The sequence below is a fragment of the Carlito syrichta genome, unplaced genomic scaffold, assembly GCF_000164805.1.
Source record: "Carlito syrichta isolate Samal-C Ts95f unplaced genomic scaffold, Tarsius_syrichta-2.0.1 Scaffold287692, whole genome shotgun sequence".
Taxonomy (NCBI): domain Eukaryota; kingdom Metazoa; phylum Chordata; class Mammalia; order Primates; family Tarsiidae; genus Carlito; species Carlito syrichta.
The window spans coordinates 24,634-47,143 of NW_007231788.1; the positions used below are offsets into that span (position 1 = coordinate 24,634).

The 22,510-nt window shown below is 44.6% G+C and overlaps 1 pseudogene; it reads left to right on the forward strand.

Annotated features, from left to right (window-relative positions):
- The first annotated feature begins 398 nt into the window (after positions 1-398).
- The window catches only part of LOC103254959, a 56,856-nt pseudogene continuing 34,744 nt past the window's right edge, over positions 399-22,510 (forward strand).

Below are 22,510 nucleotides of genomic sequence, written 5' to 3' on the forward strand. Positions count from 1 at the left end.
GCGGCGGGAGGCCCTTGCTGCTGCACCTGGGCGCCCCAGCAGGCCACGGAGGCGAGGAGGTGGCGCGGCAGACAGCCCACCCCCATGGCCGCTGGTGAGGGCGCGACCAGCGAGGAGCTGCCGTGCAACGTGCTCCTATGAGCACGTGCGACGGCATGTGAGAGCCTGACAAGGCCCGGGTGCTGAGAGGCGCCGCCGTGACTGTGACTTCTGCTGCTGCCACCGCCATGCCGAGGCGCATGGGTGGTGCTTTCGCGACCACCCCCTGCTGTGTACGTCCGGGGGAAGGACGCGGACCCGCAGCAGGAGTGGCAGAGGGGTCAGATGGCGAAACTAGGGAGGTCAGCGAGGCCCTGGAGGGTGGCTACGAGGTGGGGGAGGATGACAGGGCCCAGGAGAGCGACTCCCCTGAGGAGAGCCAGACGGAGGACAGCTGGGATGGGAGCAACGAGGACATGGAGGATGAGCAGGAAAGCGAGCTGGAGGGAGACAACCCAGACAAAGGGGAGTCCGAGGTGGAGGGAGAAGTGGAGGCCAAGGGCGAGTTTGACCCAGAAGCCGAGAGGGAGGCGGAGTGCGTGGCCTAGCGGAAGTGCCCGACCCACGGGCTTGACCTGGGGACCTACTGCCAGGAGGACCAGCGATTCACCTGCGTCCGTCCCGTGCCTGGTGGTCAGGGACACCGGGGCCCCGTGCTGCCCATGCTGGATGAGGCCTTCAAGGAGCTGAGGGTGCATGTGGGGACCTTGGGGGCGGGACGCGGAGTCACCCGGCCTCCCTGCAGCCCCACCCAGTTTCCTGGAGGCCAGACCACTGGCGGGAGAGGGGGCATCTGAGGGAGTTGGGACTCCGATGTGGGAGATATTTGGTGCAGCTCTGGGGGACACTTTCCGAGGGCTGACCCCCTCAAGCCTCTGCCTCCACGGGCACATGGGTCCCCCTGGTTTGGGTCATCCTTCATGTGCGCCCGCTCACTTTGGGTTCATCATGCTTGTAACTTTGTGTGGTGGGGGAAATTCTCTTGCCCCCAAGTCCTTCTCACCTAGCACCGGGCTGCTTCCTGGCCTGGCACTGGCAGATGATGGGCACTCAGCGAATGCGGTGAGCAAACTGGCAGAGAGCTGCCCTTTGCCTGTATGGAGGGAGTGAGCTGGAGGGGAACTCGGGTGGTGCGTGGGCTCCCATGTTGATGAAGGTTGTGGCTTTCTAGTGACTTCTGCTTCCCCAGGCTCCCTGCGGTTTTTGACATTGAAATACAAACATTTGAATACTGGAGCTCTGCTGTTTTAGGTATCCCTCTTTAAGTCCCTGCTCTGTGTTGTAAAACACACGTTTAGAAGGTTTGTAAAAGTGCCAAGGCCTGACTGTCATTATAAAGCAAACCCGTGTGGCCTCCACCCACACTAAGTGGAGCGCCCAGCCCTTCCCAGCGCACCCTCTCATGTCCCCGTGGGCTCCAGTCATCCTGACCCTTGTGGGGTTGTCCTTGCCTTTCCCCACCCTCACACTCCATGCATGTCCTGTGTCTACACCTTCCAAAGCTTAACTTGGACCTCATGGGCTTGGTCTCGTGTCATGCATCCTTTTTGCATCCTTTCCGGTTTGCTTCCTTTTCTCAGCATGGGCTGGGAGAGTCAACCAGTAGTTAGTTCCTTTTCAGTGCTCTACTATTTCCATTTTATGATGACGCCATGGGCCATCATATGCTTCGGACATGAATGTTTGACTTGTTTCCAGGTTCTGGCACTTCTGGCTGTTGGAAGCAGAGTTAATCTGAACATCCTAGGTCCTGTCTCACGTTTGTGTTCACATACATTTAAATGGCTGCAAATGCAGCAGGAGGGAGGTTGCTGTCATAGGCCGTGTGTGTCTGCCAACCATTTTTCAAAGTGCTGGTACACATTGGCATCACTGTGAAGAGTAGGTGAAAGTTCCAGCCACTCAGTCTTCACCAGCATTCGCTGATACAGTATTTTCAGTTCTCAGCCTTGTGGATGTGTAATGGTATCTCATTGTGTTTTGGGTTTGCATTTCTGGTTACTAATGACGTGGAGTATCATGTATTTTCTCCTTGGTGAAGTACTCAGTTGGGTATTTTGCTCACTTTTCTATACAGTTGTCTATCTTTTTCTCATTCTTTTGTAGGAGTTTTTATTTTATTTCTGACTTCTTTGTTCTTCTTATGGGTTATGTCTTCCACTTGTGATTCTTCTCTTTTAATTTTTATTTTGAAATTGTGGGGTACAATTCAGGGTTAGGTATACAAATGTTCATTGTGCAGGTACCCTTATTGATGAGGTGTGTCCCCCCTTCCCCAGGTGGATATCGACTACTGTCAATCCGAGCTACTCACTCCCCACCCCCAACTCCCTCCCCTCAGTTTCCCACTACTTTCAATCCCTTTCCTACAGTAATGCAGTAGGTGTTCAAGGTCCATTTATGAGTTAGAACATGTGATACTTATCTCTTTGTTTCTGTGAGAGATCACTTGGAATTATAAGCTCTAATTCCATCCACGTTGCTGAGAAGTTCATGATTTTGATCTTCTTTATGGCTGGGTAATTTTCCATTGTATATATGCACCACATTTTTTTAATCCAGTCCTCTTTTGATGGGCAGCATGGTTGGTGCCATGTTCTTGCTATTATGAATAATGCTGCAATAAGCATACATGTGCAGATGTCTTTTTTATAGAGTAACCTGAGTTCTTCCGGGTATATTCGCAGTAGGAGAATTGTGGGATCATATGGAAGGTCAATTTTTAGGAGTTTTAGGAATCGCCAATCTGATTTCCAGAGGCTATACTTGTTAACACTCCCACCAACAATGTAGAAGTGTTCTCTTTTCACCACATCCTCTCCAGCATCTGTTATTTTTTGAGTTATTGATGATGGCCATTCCGACTGGAGTTGGGTGGTATCTCACTGTAGTTTTAATTTGCATCTCTGGATGACTAGTGAGTTCACTGCTCATATGTCTTCTTTTGAGAAGTGTCTATTTATATCTTTAGCCCACTTTGTAACAGGGCTGTTTGTTTCTTTTCAGCATGTTTGAGTTCCTTGTAGATCCTTGATGTTAGGCTTTACTCAGACATGGAGTTGGCAAATATTTTTTCCCAGTCTGTGGATTGTCTTCCTGCTCTCTTGATGGTTTCTTTGGCTTTGCAGAAGCTTGGCAGTTTAATGAGGTCCCACTTGTCTATCTTATCTCTTATGGGCTTGGCACTTTGGGTTTTGATCAGGATTCGGTTGCCAGTTCCAGCTTCCATAAGAGTGGATCCTGCATTTTCTAAGGTTCTTACAGTTTGAGATTTTGCATTTAGGTCCGTGATCCATTTAGAGTTAATTTTTGCATATGGGGATAGGTAGGGGTCCTGTTTCAATCTTCTGCATGTGGTCAGCCAGTTTTCCCAGCACCATTTACTGAATAGGTTCTCCTCTCCCCAGTAGTGGGTGGTGGAGGCTTTGTTGAAGATGAGTTGGTTGAGGAATTGAGGTTTTGCTTCTGGGATCTCAATTCTATTCCATTGGTCTATATGCCTGTTTTTGTACCAATACTAGGCTGTTTTGATTATTGTAGCTTTATAGTATAGTTTGAAGTCTGGTAGTGTGAAACTTCTTGCTTTTTTTTTTTTTTTTTTTTTTGCCGAGGATTGTTTTGGCAATTCTTGGTTTTTTATGTTTCCATATGAATTCCTGTGTTGTTTTTTTCTAGGTCTGAGAAGAATGTTATTGGTAATTTGATGGGTATTGCAGTAAATCTATAGATTGCCTTAGGTAAAATGGACATCTTAACAATATTGGCTCTTCCAGTCCATGAGCATGGAATGTTTTTCCACTTGTTTGTGTTACCTTTGATTTCTTTGAGCAGCGTTTTATAGTTTTCATTGTAAAGGTCTTGTACATCTCTGGTTAGGTAGATGCCAAGGTATTTCTTCTTTTTTGTGTGTGTGGCTGTTGTAAATGGAATTGTAGTTTTTATTTGAGTTTCTGTTTGTTTATTATTGGTGTGTAGAAATATGATTGTCTTTTGTACATTTATTTTATACCCTGAGACTTTGCCAAAGTCCTTTATCAGTGCCAGGAGGCTTTTGGCAGATTCTCTTGGGTTTTCAAGGCATATAATCAAGTCATCTGCAAAGAGAGATAACTTGACATCTTCTTTTCCTATCTAGATACCTTCTCTTCTGATCGCCTTCTCTTTTCTGATTGCTCTAGCCTGAATTTCCAAAACTATGTTGAACAGGAGGGGTGAGAGTGGGCATCTTTGTCTTGTTCTAGTTTTCAGTGGAAATTTTTCCAATTTTTGTTTGTTTAGGAGTATGCTAGCTGTGGGTTTCTCGTAGATGGCTTTTACTATTTTGAGGTATGTTCCACGTATGCCTTGATGTTCGAGAGCTTTTATCAGGAAAGGGTACTTGATTTTATCAAAGGCTTTTTCCCTATCTAATGATATAATCATGTGTTTTTTGTTTTTGCATCTGTTGATGTATTTAATTACGTTTATGGTCTTACGAATGTTGAACCAGCCTTGCATCCCAGGGATGAAGTCTACTTGGTCGTGATGGATGATTTTTGAGATGTGTTGTTGAATCCAGTTTACTAAGATCTTGTTGAGAATTTTAGCATCTATGTTCATCAAAGATATTGACCTGTAGTTCTCTTTCTTTGTTGGGTCTTTACCTGGCTTGGGTATCAATGTGATGTTAGCTTCATAAAATGATTTGAGAAGAGTGCCATCTTTCTCAATTGCCTGGAATACTTTCAATAGAATTGGTATCAGTTCCTCCTTGTATGTTTGTAGAATTCTGCTGGAAAGCCATCTGGTCCAGGGCTTTATTTTGTTGGTAGTTTTCTTATGACATAATCAATTTCCTTGATTGTTATTGGTCTATTTTGGGCCTCAGTGTCTTCTTGTTTCAACCTAGGGAGGTTGTGTGATGTCAGAAATTCCTCCATTTCCTTTAGGTTTTCAAGTTTGCTTCCATACAATTGTACATAGTAGTCTCTGATAATCATTTCTTCTGGGTCAGTTGTGACTTCATCTCTTGTGTTTCTGACTGAGGTTATTTTGGCTTTTTCTCTCTTTTTTTTTTTTGGTCAGTCTGGTTAGGGGACCATCTATCTTGTTCATCTTTTCAAAAAAACCAGCTTTTTTTTGTTTGTTTGTTTGTTTGTTTTGTATTATCTTTTTGTCTTCAATGTCCTGGATTTTTTACTTTGGTGATCTGGATTCTTCTGCTGAAGTTAGGGTTTTGGTGGTCTTGCTTTTCCAGCTTCCTTAGGTGACTTGTTAGGCTGTTAAATTGTGATCTTTCCATTTTCTTCATGTGTGTTTGTAAAGATATGAATTCCCCTCTTACTACTGCTTTCATGGCATCCCAGAGGTTTTGGTAAGATGTTTCTTCATTTTCATTTGTTTCCAGGTACCTTTAATCTATGTTTTGATTTCATCATTGACCCAGGTGTTGCTTAACATCATACTGTTTAGTGTCCATGTCTTTGTTGGCTTTGTTGGAACCTTGTTGGTATGGATGTTTATTTTTATTCCACTGTGGTCTGAGAAGGTGCATGGCAAAATTTCAGTCTTATGAACTTTGCTTATGTTTGATTTATGGCCAGTGATGTGGTCAATCTTGGAGTACGCTCCATGTGGTGATGGGTAGAATGTATATTCTATCGTTTGGGTGGACATTTCTGTAGCTATCATTATGTCCATTTGTTCAAGAATCTTGTTGAGGTTTCGGATCTTCTTGCTTTCTTTTTTTTTTTTTTTTTATCTTGATGATCTGTCCAGGTTTGTGAGTAGGGTATTAAAGTCCCCAACCAAGATAGTGTTAGAGTCAATCTTTTTTTTAAGTTTCTATACAAGCTTCTTTACAAATGTCGATGCTCCTTTGTTGGGTACATATATGTTTAGGATGGATGTTTCTTGTTGATGTATTGAACGTTTTATCATTATATAGTGACCTTTGTTATCATTTTAATTTTTGACAGTTTAAAGGGTATTTTGTCTGAGATTAAAATTGCAACTCCAGTTTTCTTTTGTGTTCCATTTGCCTGAAATTTTGCTTCCCATCCTTTTACTTTGAGTCTGTGAGTGTCCTTTCTGGTGAGGTGAGTCTTTTGGAGATAATATATTGTTGACTCATGATATTTTATCCATTTTGCCATTCTATGTCTTTTCAGTGGTGCATTCAGGCTCATTATTGAAATGTGAGAGTTTATCCCTGTAATGAGGTTCTTATAGAATTGTTGTTGTTCCTGTTTGTTTGCTATCTTTCTTTTGAATTTTGGGTTGATTCGTGTGTGTTTTCGATCTTTTTCCTGTACTCTTGTGAAGAATGTTATTGTTCTTTTTTCCCTTCCTTTTGTGTTTAATACTTTCTTAAGTGTTTCTTGTGGGACTGGTCTAGAGGCAGCGAAAATTTTTAGCGATTGAATGTCTGGGAAAGATTTTAATTCTCCCTCACTGATGAAGTTTAATTTAGCTGGGTAGGTTATTCTTGGTTGAAATTGATTATCTTTGAGGACTTTGAAGATTGGGTTCCAAGCTCTCCTTGCCTGAAGGGTTTCTGTAGATAAATCTGCTGCTATTCTAATTGGTCTTCCCTGGTATTTAGTCTGACTTTTTTCTTTTGCTGCCTTTAGGATTTTTTGTTTTATACCTACTTCATTTAAGCGAATTATTATGTGTCTGGGAGTTGGTCTTCTCATTTGTTGTCTTGCAGGGGTTCTCTGACTCTCTTGTGTTTGAATTTTCATATCATTGATGAGATGCAGAAAGTTTTCTTGAATAATTTCATGGAATGTTTGTTCCTGGGATGTCTCTGTCTCTTTTTCTGCCCCAGAAAATCCAATTACTCTTAGGTTCAGTCTCTTGTAGTAATTGCTCATCTCTTGAAGGTTTTGTTCTGTCGTCTTAAGCTTCTTTTCTATAGTTTGGACAGTTTGGATTAGTTCTGTATTTTGGTCTTCAAGCTCTGAGATTCTTTCTTCTGCTTGGCTAATTCTGTTTTCCATGCTTATTAGTTTGTTATTCATTTCAATCACAGTATTCTTTACTGCTGTTATCTCCATTATCAACTTCTTCCTATTTTCCTCTTGTCTCTCCTCAATTCTTTTTATTCTCTCTATTAGTGTCCTGATGTCTGGGTTTGTAGTATGTAACCAGTCATTCTGGGGGCTCTTCATTGTTTGCATTCCAAAGTCTGTTTTCTCAGTGTCTGGTCTCCCAGGGGTCTGTGTGAGGCCTTTTTTTTTTTCTTGGTGTTTCTTCATTTCTGTAGATTTTCCTCCCCACTTTTTCCTCCCCCCTTTTTAATTTTGTTGTTTAGAGGTGACAGGGTTACTTTTACTTCTGTTTGCTTCATCTCCTATTCTTGCTTGTTTACTTCTGGAACTTGACTGTGGGTTGAGGGTTGTACTTTTTTTTTTTTTTGCAGTTTGAGGGGGAGGCTGTGATTCAAAATCTATCTACAGATCACAGTATCCACCAATAGGTGTATGAATATCCTGGAACCTACTTCCCACTACCTTGCAATCTGTCCATGCAGTGGAGGAATAGGTTTACTCCCTGAAAGCAAAATGTAGTAAGAGAAAGGAAAGAAATGGAACAGGGGAGGGGAGGAAGAGGAAGGTGGAGACTGAGAAGAGTAAGGGGGAAAACAGACAAATGTACCGACTAATAAATGAAAGGAGACACAAAGACAGAAAAGAGTAAGGAAAAAAAAACTAAAGCATACAATCATACAGACACACAAGCCAATCAACCTCCTTATTGACACTGTTCCCTTACAGAATCATGAAGTCTAAGCAATAAAAAAAAATCAGTAAACTAACAGAGGCAAAGCTACTACTTAAATGCTGTCAATAATAGCGAGAGAGGAAAAAAGCAAAGATAAGTAAAACAAACATACAAAGAATACAAATAGAAAAAATAAAAACAAGAGAACCAAGCAGGCTCTTAGCTCAATCCTCTAAGTCCAATGCCCTGTCAGCTCTGATCTCTTGTTCTCATTATAGACTGGTAGGATCTGATGCCCCAGGCCTGCTGCAGGGGGAGATTTGATCAGATCTAAACTCAGTCATCTTGCTGCCTGAGAAGTCTGCCATTCAATCTGAGCTTTGTCCGATCTGGCATGGAGGAGGGGTATCTGTCTCTCCCATTTTGATTTTATTACCTTAGATCTCAAGCTGGAGGCAGGTGGAACTGGGCAGAGCTGGCTGGCGAGCTGTTCCCTGACCCACCTACTCAGCCGAACCGGGGGAGGACTGAGTGTTGGATGGCCGGAAGTTGCAAGTTGGTGTGGCACTGGGTGGCTCTGGCAGGACAGATCTGTGCAGCAGGCATGAGAGCCCAGAACTCCCTGGACCAGGGATTGAGGGCCGCCTTGGGTTGGCGGGGAGGAAGCAGCCACAGGAAAGAGCAGCAGCAGAGGCGGCTATTCAGCAGTGCAGTGTGAGGAAAGAACTCCACGGCCAGGAAGCTAGAGCCAATCCCAATGGGGCAGCGACTGTGGGAGGGAGCAGCAGCGGAGGCGGCTGAACCAGCAGTGCGTGGAACCAAGGGCCTCCAACCCGCAGAACAATGTGGCCAGAGGCATCGGAGGTAGTGGCAGCTGCAGCACGAATAGAGTAGTGTGCGGGGCTGTTTTCTGTCAGCCCTCAGACCTGCATGGTTAGCCAAAGAGCAGACTAGCAGTAGCAGGAGCAGGAGGCACCAGAGAAAAGCAAGAGTCCCTATGGTCACTCAGTTTTGCATAGAGTCTCACAGATCAACCAGTTCCTTTACCATCTTGCCAGAAGTCTCTTTCTTTTTTAATTGTGCCTTGGGACCAGGCATGGTGGCTCACACTTGTAATCCCAGCACTTTGGGAGGCCAAGATGAGAGGCAGGAGGATAGATTGAGGCCAGGACTTTGAGACCAGCCTGGGACACCTAGTGAGACCCATTCTCTACAAAAAAATGAAAATGTTAGCTGAGTGTGGTGGTGTGTGCCTGTAGTCCCAGCTACTGGGGAGGCTGAGGCAGAACGATTGCCTAGCCCAGGAGGTTGAGGTTGCGGTGAGCTGTGACCACATCACTTGCACTCCAGCCAGACACTGTTTCTAAAAAATATATATATAAATTGTGCCTTGGATGGAAGTTCCTTAATGTGGTAAAATCTATCAATAACTTGCTTTATGACTGATACTTTTTGTGCTTGTTCTACTTAGTATTGATCTTTCTGTAGTGGAAGTGGAGGTACAGGCTCCCTTTCTACCCCTGCAGGGAGCCATTGCTCAGCCACAGTTGTCCCAAGTCTGTCCTTGGTGCTGATCTGCTGTTCTGTCAGTGTCACGTGCTCATGGGTGTGAGCACGGGTCTCATGCTTCTGGGCTGTGCTGTTCATCTGCGAGTGTGTCTGTGGTGACCACAGCTTTCTGGCATGACTTAGCGTCTGGTAGGGTAAGTCTGTGAGTGTCTTGGCCAGTCTCTGTAGTCTCCTGAGCTGCAGGAGGGTTTGTTTTGTTTCTTCCATATTCTGTTGACTGCATAAACCCTGACACAGGAGAGTTAATGCCATCACAACACAGATCTGTTTATTTGAGTGTTTTTTGTGAGGTTTATTTCTCAATGCTTCATAACTTTATAGTATTATTTTAAAAAGTCTTCAAGTCTTGTTTCTAAATTGTGTATAGAAATATGGTTAACTTTATACATTTTTGTAACAACTTATCTGCCAAATTCTTACATGTCCTAGTAATTTATCTGTAGAGTCAGTCTGCTTACATATTGTATTTGAAGAGGGACAGCTTTTGTTTCTTCTTTCCAGTCCTTATCCTGTTATTTGCTTTTTCTTGCCTTAGTGCTGTGGCTAGGACCTCCAGTACAATGTTGAATAGATGTGACAGTGGTTATTTTGGCCTTGATCCTAAGCTAGTGATAATTTACACTTTACAAGTAAGGGATATGTGCACACATGTGCTCTCGCTCTCTCTCTCTCTCTCTCTCTCTCTCTCTCTCTCTCTCTCTTTCTCTCTCTCTCTCTCTTTCTATATATATTTTTTCTTAAAGAAGGATTTATTAAGAGGACAGAAAAGCTCCCACAGTGGGAGGGGACATGAGGGGGTTGTCCTATATATTTTTTTTTAAGAGGCAGAATCTTGCTCTGTCACCCAGGTTGGAGTTCAGTAGCATGCTCATAGCTCCCTGCAACCTTGAACTCCTGGGCTTAAGCAATTTTCCTGCTTCAGCCTCCTAAGTAACTGGGACTACAGGTGTGAGCCACCAGCCAGGCTGGTTTTTTTATTATTTATTATTTATTTATTTACTTATTTTGGTAGAGATGGCATCTTGCTATGTTGCCCAGGCTGCTCTTGAATTCTTGGGCTCAAGTGATCCCCCTCCTTGGTTTTCCAAAACACTGGGACTATAGTTGTGAGCTGGGCTCTTTTTTAAAAAATAGATAATATTTTACCTCATTAACAAAGTTCTAATTCTAATTTGCTAAGTTTTCCTTAATTTTTGAATGGATACTGAATATCAGATAGTTTTTCTGCATCTGTTGAGATGTTCATGTCACTTTAATTTTATGTGTTATTATGATGAATTACATTAATTTATTTACTGTTTTTTGAGACAGAGTCTATCTCTGTCAACCAGGTTAGAGTGCAGTGATGCATCAGAGCTCACTGCACACTTGACCTCCTGAACTCAAGGGATCTTCCCACCTCAGCCTCCTGAGTAACTGGGACTACAAGTTCTACCACTATGCTTTGCTGATTTTTTTATTCATTCTCTCTTGCTCACTCTTGCTCTGTCACAGTTGCAAATACTCCATTATATGTCATCCATTACAGTCTTAATTTAAGATACCATGTTTTCAACTCTAGAATATCTGTGTGGGTTTTTTAAGAGATTCATTTCTCACTCTTGATTATATGTTACATTCTCCTGGTTCTTGTCATGTCTCATAATGTTTCATTTTATGCCAGGCATGGTTTTTAACCCTTTGCCAGTGGATCACCTGCCAGCAACTTGACTGTAGTTTTTAATGAAATAGTGAGAAGGGAATCACTTTGTATTTAGTAGTATAGCATTGGAACCAATTATTTTTTTGTAATGATATTTGACTTATGATGGAATTTTGGACATTGAGGAACTTATTTATGACCAAAAACATCTCAATTTTATGTCTTATATTTTTCTCTCTTTTTTTGAGTTGGAGACTCACTCCATCACCCAGGCTAGAGTGCAGTGGCATGCTCATGGCCACCCCAGCAGTGACCTACTGGGCTCCAGAGATCCTTCCGCCTCAGCCTTACAAGTAGCTGGAACTACAGGCATGCACTACCACACCCAGCTAATTTTTTATTTATTGTAGAGATGAGGTCTCAGCAAGTTGCCCGGGCTGATCTCAAACCTGCCAGCTCAGGCAGTCCATTTGCCTCGGACTCCCAAAGTGCTGGGATTACAGACTGAGCCACCAAGCCTGGCCATATTTTTCTAACGTGTGAAACAGTCACCAACATGCATTGCAGGTTCGATACATGTGGTGTGATGGGGATTTGCGTCTTCCACCTGGTATTTTTCTCGTTGAGCAGACAGTGCAGTGCAGTCTCATTCTCTCACTCCCACATTAGTATTAATTGTCCAGCCTGTGGTTCAAAGATGATGCGGAAGGATGCACTCGTGATTCTGAAAACCATTTCTGAACCAGTCAATCCTGTCTCAGTATATATTCCATCTCTTTATTCACTTTTTCATGCTTTAAGTTCCCTGAGAGGGTACATCCGAGTGGCTTGCATTACATTTACGCTGTCTCCTCAGAGGGGATGTCTGACTGCAGAGAGTCAAAATAACTGTGGAGACTGGAGTGTAATTTCCTTTTTCTCCTCAGAACAGGCATGCCATTTGCTCTGCTCAGCGCAAGGGCAAGATGCTCATGCTGGTCAGTAAGGTGGGAGCTTGGTGGGAGAGGGGGTTCCAGCACCCCTCCTGGTTTAGATGTTTGAATGTGATGCACATTTGCTTATTTGCAAGAGAACAAGTCTTGGGATACTGAAATTGCTCAGCAGGGTGGTGGCTGGAGGAGAGGCTGGGGACATGCTAGGGGTATCCATGGAGGTCAGCAGATGGGGGACATCCCTATGACTCCTGGAGCTTAGATTCCATTTAGAGTAAAACAGAAGAGAGCACACAGGCCCATAAAGACATCATAGAGGTGGAAATAAAAAAGAAACAGAGGGTGGGATTATAGAAGGACAGGAAGGACCCCCAGCTCAGCTACTTTTTGACCTCAAACAAATTGTGTAGCAGTTTTGCCTTGCTTCCATATCTCTAAAATGGGTAGAATAATAAGAAATAGTTTTGTGAGAATGAGATGACTTAGAGAGCAATGAGAGACTTTAACAATGCTTGACAGTTTGTTAGTGCTCAGTACACAGTCACTGCTGTTTTACTATTAATATGAAAAGGCTGGTTAAACACACATGTTTAGAGTTGGATGGAGATTGTGCCACTCATGTTTTGACACCTCTGTGCTGATCAGGCTGTGGGTGGCTGGTATTGGGGTAGGAGGCCACGTTGTTTACAGGGTCTGCAGCATTGAGAACAAAGCCAGCTTTAGGGGAGGCCAGACTGGGCAGAGAACCAGGGTGGCCATCCAGCACAGGGGATCAGGCAGAGCAGCCTGCCAGGGGGCAGCTGAGGAACACCTTGGAGTCAGGACCAGCACTTGGTCACCCTGCTTGGCCTTTGTGCCTGGCCTCTGTGGTACTGCAGTTGGGCTCTGTGGGATGTGGTCTCCAGAGAATTTTGTGGATTTTGTTCAAATCCAGATCAGAACCAAGCCTGTCTCCAGCTTTATCACAGGAAAATAGTTACACAGCCCAGTTCATGCCCTCTTATCTTGTGTCAGGCCTGTGGGCTTCTCTTACTCTGACCGTAATTTCTGGCCCCCAAAATGGACCATTGGGTCTGACAAAGGAGCTTGGTCTGGAGCCTGAATTTATTCATGTGAACATTGTTATGTTGCTGAGGGAATTTGTGTTGAGAGCTGCAATTCTGTTGATCAGTAAAAGCAAAGTAGATATCCTCAGTACTCTATAGTTTTCAGAAGTATGTTGGACACAGTCTACTTTACATATGACCTCCTTTATAGACAGAACCACCCCACCACACACACCTCTTTAGCTCAAATGGAACACCATTGACCTCTCCATGTGTGATGTGTGTTCTGTTCCTCTTCTGTTGAAAAAAAAAATCCTGAACCCTCACACTAGCTTGACTTTGTTGCGCACAATGTGCCATGTCCTGCATGTGAAAAGCACTTGTCTGGTTCACCACATGGCAAGGAGAAGGTGGAGTCTTACACAGAGGCCAAGGGGGAAGTGATCAGCAGAACTTGGAAAGTACATGGCATCTGTGGAGTCTTAGCGTAGCTTTGCTGATGACAGAACCAGAGGCTTTGAAGCTACAGCCCTTGTTTTTAAGATGGGTGTTTGGGCAGAAAAGTGTTTGGTTGAGTGGCACGAGGAACAACTGCTTGGGAGAGTCATGCGGGGACATTGGTTGCAGGGTGGTTGGAAGGATTGAGGCAGGTGCCCTGAGCAGCTGTGACTCAAGGCAAGCAGGAGGTATGCCACAGGGCACCCCACAGAGTCAGTTCGGGGAAGCTCCAGCAAGGAGGCAGAGGTGGGAGGTGTGCTGCAACATACCTGTTTGTTTTTTTCTCTCATTCTTGTCTGAAGGGATGTGGGTCATCTTCCAATCAGAGCAAGACGTGTTGGCTACACTGTGCCTCAAGCAGAGTCTTATTTATTTGCTAACACTAAGGCCAAGGGGTGGCTTGGTGTCACTAGTTGGAGCCCCCCGAGATGGTTCTGTGGAAAACTATGTGAGGTCTGGAGCACTGGCACTCCCCACAGTGACCTGTCATAAGTCTGGGAAGTATGCGGTGGCCTGGACAGCAGGACCTGGTGTTCCAGATTTCCCCTCTGGCTATAGGAACTGTGAGATCAGTGCACCATGGAATGTCAGGGAGGTGGGGTGGCAGGATAGGGTGTGTCCCGGGAGGCAACTCTGAGCATGAGACCCGAGTGTGACATTTTGCAGAGATCTAGAGAAGCCCTCTGTGGTGCTGCTGAGCACAGTCCGCTGACTTAGTCACAGTAGAAGTGGTGGTTTGGACCAGCAGACTCCACCAGCTGGAGAGCGATGCTGTTCTGCCAGTTGCACCAGGCCATCAGTGTGTAGAGGTACTGCCCTGTGGAGGGAAGGTGAAGCTGGGGAGGCCCCTTCGTAGGACTTCTGTGGGGACTCCACACTAACGGTGCAGAGCAGCACTGGAGAGACTGGAGACTTCTCCAGTTAGGTGGGAGGGAAGTCAGCTTACAGGGTCTTGGTGAGTCAGGGTCTCACTCTGTCTCCCAGGCCATGGCACAGTCACAGCTCCCACAGCCTCGACATCCTGGGCTCAGGTGATCTATCTCAGCCTCCCGAGTCGTTGGGGCTTCAGGCACAAACCACTGTGTCTGGTTTATAATCTAAAATTTTTTTTAAGTCTTGTAGAAGAGTGGTTAAGGCAGAAAGAATGGTAAATGCAAAGCCTCTAGATAGAGGTAAACTTGGAGACAGCCAAAGGCCATTGTGGAGTGGAGTGGAGTGGAGTGAGAGAGGTGCAGGAGGTGAGGTCAGAAAATACATGGGTGCTTCTCAACACATTGGACTCCCCTGTGGAGGGGAGTCTTTAAAAAGTGCCTGTGATTGGCCCTGCCCTAGCCAATCGAGTCAAAATCTTGCAGGATGCGACCTAGACACACATACACATAGGGATGTGTGTGTATTTAAATAACAGTTTAACTCTAGAGTTATTTTAAATTTATGGAAAAATGGGGAAGGTGGCACAGAGATTTCCCATGTACTCACCCTCTTTCTCATTCTTAACATTTTATGTGAATGTGCTACATTTGTCACAATTAATGAGCCAGTGCTGGTGCATCATTATTAACTACCTTCATATTTTGTTCAGTTTCCTTGGTTTTCCCGTGTCCTTTTTCTGTTCTGAGAGTTCACTCATGATACCACAGAACATTTAGTCATCATGCCTTCTTGGGCTCTCTGGCTGTGACCATTTCTCAGGTGCTCCTTGTTCTGATGACCTTGTTAGTTGTAAGGAGAACTTGGCCTGGTGTTTTAGGGATTTGTAAGGGTTCTCCTGGTGGGATTTGTGTTGTACTCATCTCCATAGTAGACTGGAATTACAGGTTTTGAAGGGAGACCACAGAGTGAGGGCACATGCTATCAGCATGACTGCTCCTGTCAGTGTCTGGGAGATGGGGAATCTCCCCAGTACTTCCTCTGGTCTCTTTTCTTGGGATCCCATGAGTCAGGATCATGTAGTGTCTCTTGCACTCACCTGAATATGTTTCCTTGCCTTTCCTTCACTCATAGTCAACTTGTGAGCACAGCCTGATGCTTGAAAAATGATTAATAATATTAATAGCTAGCACTGAGTAAAACTACATGTGCTTTTCCAAGTGTTTTATGCATAGTAAATCATGTGATCCTGACAATCCTAGGGGTACACTCTAACATTCTAACATTATCCCTGCTTTACAAAGAAGGAAACTGAGGTATAGAGGTCAAATGACTTGCCCAGGGTCATGCAGAAGGAAAGTAGCAGAGCTCAGTCTGGGGTCTGAACAGCCCCCACCTGAGAGGAAAGGTTCGGGCTTTTTTTCTTGAACCATCTTTTATTGAGAGAAAATATTTTTTTATTGAGCCATCTTTTACTGAGAGAAAAGAGCCATCTTTTCTCTCCCTGACTCTTCAAAGTATAAGGGGCCAACAGGCACTTCACGCTGCTAGACGATTGATTTGGGGGGTAGGGTTGTTGATGCAGAAGACTTATTATTTTTGAGCTACTCTGGAGACAAAGGACAACTGTGCCCTGGCTCCAGCTCATCTTGACTGCAGCTGTCCACGTGGCACTGCCCGCCGGCCTGCCCACTTCTTCCCCTGACTTAGTCAAGTCTGACTAAGAGCTGAGAAACCACAGTCACCAGTGTTAGTGCACAAAGCGTGTTCTGTTTTGTGGCGGCAGTTTAGTCTGGAATGCCCAGCTCAGTTTCATGATCTTATTCTTGTCCTAACATCTGAAACCAGGGGCTATGCTTGTTGGGTGACTCAGGAGGGACCTCAGATGCCCATGGACCTTCAGAATCAGAGACAGATTTTAGACAGAGCATGGGTGGAACAAAAGCTTTAGTCTTCATATGGGGAAAGGGATGGGAGTAGGGTGAGAGCCATGGAAGCCTGGCCCAGAAAGTGGAGCCCTCGGAGTATAAGCATGTGTGAATGTGTGTGTGTCACTGTGCTAGCGATCAAGCAAACCTCACACCAGGTGGGAAAAATCAATATCAGTGCCCTTTTTAGATGTCAGAAAACTGATCAAGAATGGAAAAAAGTAGCCAACCAAATAGACTCTTCCCAGTATACCAAATTGCTCAATCCGCAATTTATGGCAAATAATCATACAGGCAGTGACTTTGATGTATACTATAATGTGCTAGATTATTCTTGTTGAACAGTTAATTGCATATTAAATCTGCTTCAGATGTGTTTAGCTCACTTTTGATAAGGTAGTAATCTGCTTTTAACGTCAAAAAGAATATTAGAGAATACATTCCTTATGTCCAAACTAGAGCACACAGTTAGCTTCACCTTCAGAGATCGATTTTTTTTATTTATCTTAATTGTTTTTGAGCACTTATTTTGGTGAGCTGAGTAGTGGTTATTGAGAAGAATAAGGAAGAGTTCCAACTTCAGGAAGCCTGTGGCCCAGAGGAAAGGCAGTCTTTTCATGTATGTTTTTGTATATAAGTATTACAGGAGAGACAGGTGGTATGTTCTGGGAGCATGGAGGAAAGAGAAATTAACATCAGCTGGAAGACTTGGAACCAGGAACAGTTAGTTGGAGGAAGTGGAATGGAGATGACCTTGGAAGGTAAGTGGAGTTTTACTAGGTAGATACACACTTCTGAGTAGCCCCACCCCCTTGTTCCCAGGGCAGCAGCACATTTAATGAAGCACTGTCTCTTTCCTGGTCTGTCCCCAGCTCCTCTGGGCTAGAACTATCTGGTATTGATCTCTGTTACAAGCCCCTAGAACAGTGCCTGCTTTGTAGGGGTGTACATGGACTCTTCCTCTACAGTAAATGTGTGACAGGAAGTATCATAATGCCACCTGGTTCCAAGGCCTCAGTGAGGAACCAAATTAGACAGTCTTGCATGGTAGGTTAGAATATCTATGTTGGCTGGGCTTGGTGGCTCAGCCCATCATCCCAGCACTTTGGGAAGCCGAGACGAGTGGATTGCCTGAGTCCGCAGGTTCAAGATCAGCCCTGGCAACTTGGCAAGACTTCATCTCTACAATAAATCAAAAAATTAGCTGGGCATGTTAGCATGCACTTGTAGTTCCTACTTGGAAGGCTGAGGCAGAAGGATTACCAGAGGCCAACAGGTCAACGCTGTGGTGGCCATGAGTGTACCATTGCACTCTAGCCTGGGCGACAGAGTGATATTTAAAAAAAGAAGAAGAACATCAGTGTTTACACTGAGAATAAATTCAACTGCACCTGGAATGATGAAGTAATTTGAACAATTCAAAATAACAGCCACTCAAACAAGGTAGATCTTTTCTTCTCTTTCGTGTGAAAGAAGTCTGGGTGTAGGCCATCCAGGGGGGTGGGGAGGGACCACAAAGTCACCGGGAACCACGGCTCTTTCTGGCTCACTCCAGCTTTGGGAGAAATCTTTGTCATGGACCTTGATGGCTGCCAAGGGTCCAGCCAGCACTTCAGTTTCCAAGAGAGCAGATGTGGAATAGTGAAGGAGACACCCTTCTACTTGAGGGAACTCCCCAGAAGTGCTGCACATTCCTACGGATGTTTTGCTGGACAGAACTCAGTTCTGTGACCTTACCTAGCTGCAGGGAGCTGGGAAACAGTCATTTCTCCAGGCCATTCTGTGTCTAGCTGAAAGCTGAGGTTCTGTTACTAGAAGAAATGGGAGAATGAATATTGAACAGTCTTGGCCCCAGGTGGCTTTGCAATCTGTTTTTGTGTCCTGGCTCTTCCACCTCCTGGCTGTGCTGTATTGGGCAGTTCACTTGGGTTCTCTGAGTCTTGGTTTCTTCTTCTGGGACATAGGCACACTAATCATTTCCCTTCACCAAGTTATGGCAATGAATAAGCAGGATCCCAGGTGTCAAGAGCTTAGTGCCATCCCTGGAATACAGTAAGCCTTGGCACTTGGTGGCTTTTATTCTTATGATTGTTGTAAAGCTTTCTGAGAAGGTTCCATTCCAAGACCATTCCAGACAAGTCAGTCTGGCAGCAGGAGACATTCTGGACACCATGTTTCTTGGGGTTCAGAATGTCCATCCCCTTCTCCTTCTGCTCCTTCTGCCTACTCCAATCTGGTGGGTAGATGGGCTGCAGAGAAATCTTCCAGGGAAGAGGCTTCTGTGACTCTCCATGTCTGCAGGTGCCTAACCGAAACACAGCTCTAATTCTAGGCCTCCAAGTCTTTCCGGCTATCCTCTTTTGACTCTGTTTAGCATTCTGAACTGAAGGCAGTGTTTATAGATGCAGAGAGGAAGTGGGACAGTGTTCCCTTCACTTTCTGGTTAGAAATAGCCTGCATTTTCTTTCCAGAAGCCAGGCACAGGGGGAGATGTGAGAGTGCATTTGTGGGGAACCTGCTGGCTCCTCCCTGTCCCTCAGGTCTGTGAAACCCCAGCAGGGGCAGCCAGTGTTGACTGGGAGCCTCTGACTTCATATGTGTAAATAAGGAAAATTCTCAACTTTGACTGATGCTATAAAACTCAGAACCTGGACACTTTTGTCTGCTGTATTTTGAGATTCCAGCAATGAGAAAAATAGTAATTCTGATAGCTGTCACTTTTTGAGTGACTTGAGGCCAGATTCTTTTCACTTACCATTTACTTTGACCCTCAGTACAACTCCACAGTAAACTGTGTTGTGAGATTCCCATTTGATAGACGAGGAAATGATGCACTGAGTTGAGATCTACTGTGGGTTACTCAGCTGGGAGCATGAGGACCAGGCCAGGGTCCAGGTCTGACCAGACCACATTCCCCCCACCCTTCCAGGCTGCCTCTGCTCACTCAGCTCTTCCTTCTCACACTTAGGCCTCTGGACTGTGCTCTCACAGCTCCTAACGTCACCTGTCTGTGTAAAGAGGCTCAGTGGATAAATACTATTTTCCTGAATATCCTCATATTGTTTTTCCTTTCTCATTTTCTATCTCTGAAACTTATAGAGTATTTTGATTAATAACAGCTTGTTTTGTTCTTTTTATTCCATTCAACATTTGTCTAGGCCAGTACTTGATACTTAGTAGCCATCAGTGTATTGTTATTTAGCTAATTATAACAATAACAATAATGATAACTAACATTTATTTATAGCTTAGCTTGTACTGGGTTCAGTACTATAAACTTTCTACACATTATTTTATTTAATTTTAGCACAATTCCTTGAGGTATGGCATTTATTTATTTCTTTTTGAGTTGAAGTCTCTCTCCGTCACCCAGACTGGAATGCAGTGGCACACTCACAACCATCCCAGTGTCAACCTGCTGGGCTTTAGTGATCCTTCTGCCTCAGCATTCCAAGTAGCTGGAACTACAGGCATGTGCTACTACGCCTGGCTAATTTTTTTTATTGTACAGACAAGGTCTCACCATGTTGCCCGGGCTGGTCTTAAACCTGCGTGCTCAGGCAATCCACTCACCTCAGCCTCCCAAAGGCTGGGATGACACTGAGGCTGGTCTACTATTTATTGAGATACACATATATTGTTTGAAGTTAGTGGCATGAATTTTTTTCTTTTGGCCTGTTCATTCATTCCACATATGCTTATTGAAGGCCTAAAGTTTGCCAGGTGGAATATTTGGGGTAGTAGGGAACCTGCCAGTGCAATTCTAGGCCATGAAATTTATATTCTCTGAGCACAACAAGATAGTGACCAAGTTAAATACTAAGGACTGTTTCAGATAATGATGGGTACTTTGAATAAACAGACTGGGGAGGAGGTAGGGAGTGCCTGGGATGAAAGGAAAGCTTTGAAGGACCTGAGAAGGACCTTCTGGGCTAGTGGCCTGTGTAGCAGAGGCAGCTGGTACACTGGAAGACCTGGGGCAGTGTTCAGCAGAGAGAATTCAGTCTGAAATGGATACACGAGGGTACAAGAAGGACTGGGAGGCAGGGCAGGCTGGGGTGAGTTATTGCATGAAGTCAGATGACCAAGGAGGCATGGTAAGGCCTTGGGATTTTACTCTAGGAGCTGCAGACTGTTGGAGCAAGGGAACAGATGTGTATCCTGAAAGTGTCACACTGTTCTCTGCGTGTGCAGTGGCCCATTGGGCTGCACGCTTGGGGGGAGCACTGCTGCTTGTACTGGTCAGGAGTGGTGGGGTGATGAGGACTATGTGCCACCAGCTTATGGCAGAAGCTGGAAGGGCTGGGCTCTACCAACACTTGCTGGTGGGTTTTCTCAACCCAGGAATGTTTCGGGGTCTGGCAGCTAAGGATGGTGGTCTGGCATGGGAATGGGTTTGGAGCTGGAACGTGAAGTCATGTGTAGACACTGGCAAAGATTTCATACATGGGATGGTGACACAAACATTTAGTGACATTCCATTTTGGCAGAACTGTGCCTTCTGATTTGATTCCCTGCATTCCAGCTCTGACCCTTTCCCACTGTTTCTCCCATACAAGACCTTTTTGTAAAAATGATAAATGATAAAGTTGGGTGGATTTTTAAAAGCATGGTATCAACACAAGGTCAGTGGGATAGAATTAAAAAAGATAAAACTCCAAAATAGCCAGTATTCTTTCTGAATTCAACATCTCCTGATTCTTTGTAATATAGAAGTCAATACTTAGGAGCTAGTCTAGGATATTTGTGATTTAGATTTCCATTTTTGCTGACACATATCTCTTACTTTGGGTGCCCCTCTGGTTATTAACATTAGACTAAACTGACCTTCATAAATGTACAGGACTGATTGTCAAGACATCCTTCCTGTTCTGATGCCACTCTCACCTACCACATTCCTCCTTTGTTTCTGCCTCTTGCCCATTTTGAGGGATGTTTACATTGGGATGATGAGCTATTTCTGTGTTTTGGGTGGATGGGTGCATTTATGCCAACTATTGCATGCTCTTTTGAAGAAATCCCACCTTTCGTGGTATTCAGACACAAGAAGCATGACCTGTGGGAACTTGGCATAGCAGCCTCAGATTCCTACCACGAAGGTGATACCGCTGGGAGAAGGAAGCCAAGGTCGCCATGGTGCACCAGAGGGAGCTAGCCTTGCCCAAAGCGGCAGCTGCTGCTCAGCCTCAGCCGCTGTCTGCCGGATGGGGATGGGGACCGTGACAGGCCCGCTCTTCAGATTCTCAGAGGAAGTGTGAGGTCTTTATTGTTGTATTGCTGACAGCTAACTTAAAATTCCCAGTAGATGTGGAGGAGAGCAATCTAAAATTCCCCCAAGTAGTTATGTTGGCTGCAGGCTGTGAATTTATAGCTTCATTTTATTTATTTATTTTTTTTTTGAGTCAGGGTCTCACTCTGTCACTCAGGCTGGAGGGCAGTGGCACCATCATGGCCACCGCAGCCTTGATCTGCTGGACTCATCCTCCCAAGTAGTGGAACTACAGGCATGTGCCACCACACCTGGCTGATTTTTTTATTTGTTGTAGAGACAAGGTCTTGCCATGTTGCCCCAGCTGGTCTTGCACCCCTGGGCCCAGGCATTGTCTTGTCCTTGCCTCAAAGTGCTGGGATTACACACCTGGCCAAATTTACAGCTTCTGATCAGGTCCAACTTCCTCATTTACAGAAAGTGAAGCAAAAACCTGAGGTGTGGTATGACTTTCCCATGCTTACCCAGCAGTGAGGGCAGGGCTAGTAGTGGAACCAGTTATCTTCTCTCTGTGTGGTATTCTTGACAGTGGGAACACTACATTTCTTTAGGGATCCGAGGAAGGCTGATTTCCCTTGCTCTAGAATGGTGCAGGCACAGACCACACTTTACATACATGTATGAGGATTTCATAGCCCCTAAGATCCATACAGGAATACCAAGTAAGGAAACCACTAGCTTGCATGTCTGCAGCATAGAGGGACCAGGCCCCAGCCTCTGCCTTAGGGGAGCTCATGGGAAAAGTTACTCAAGACAGGACCCCAGGTCCTTCATTTCCAATGTTTTGCTTCCCTCTCTCTCCCTTCCTGCCTTTAATATTATTGTCATCTTTTTTATTTTTTTATTTTTTTTCATGTGCAATACATACTTGTATTATGGGACAAAACCAGCCTTTTTTGTTACTAAATTGCATAAAGCATTGTTTTTTAAAATATATTTTTTATTTTAAAATTGTGGGGTACAGTTAAGGGTTAGGTATACAAATATGCATTGTGCAGATACCCTTGTTG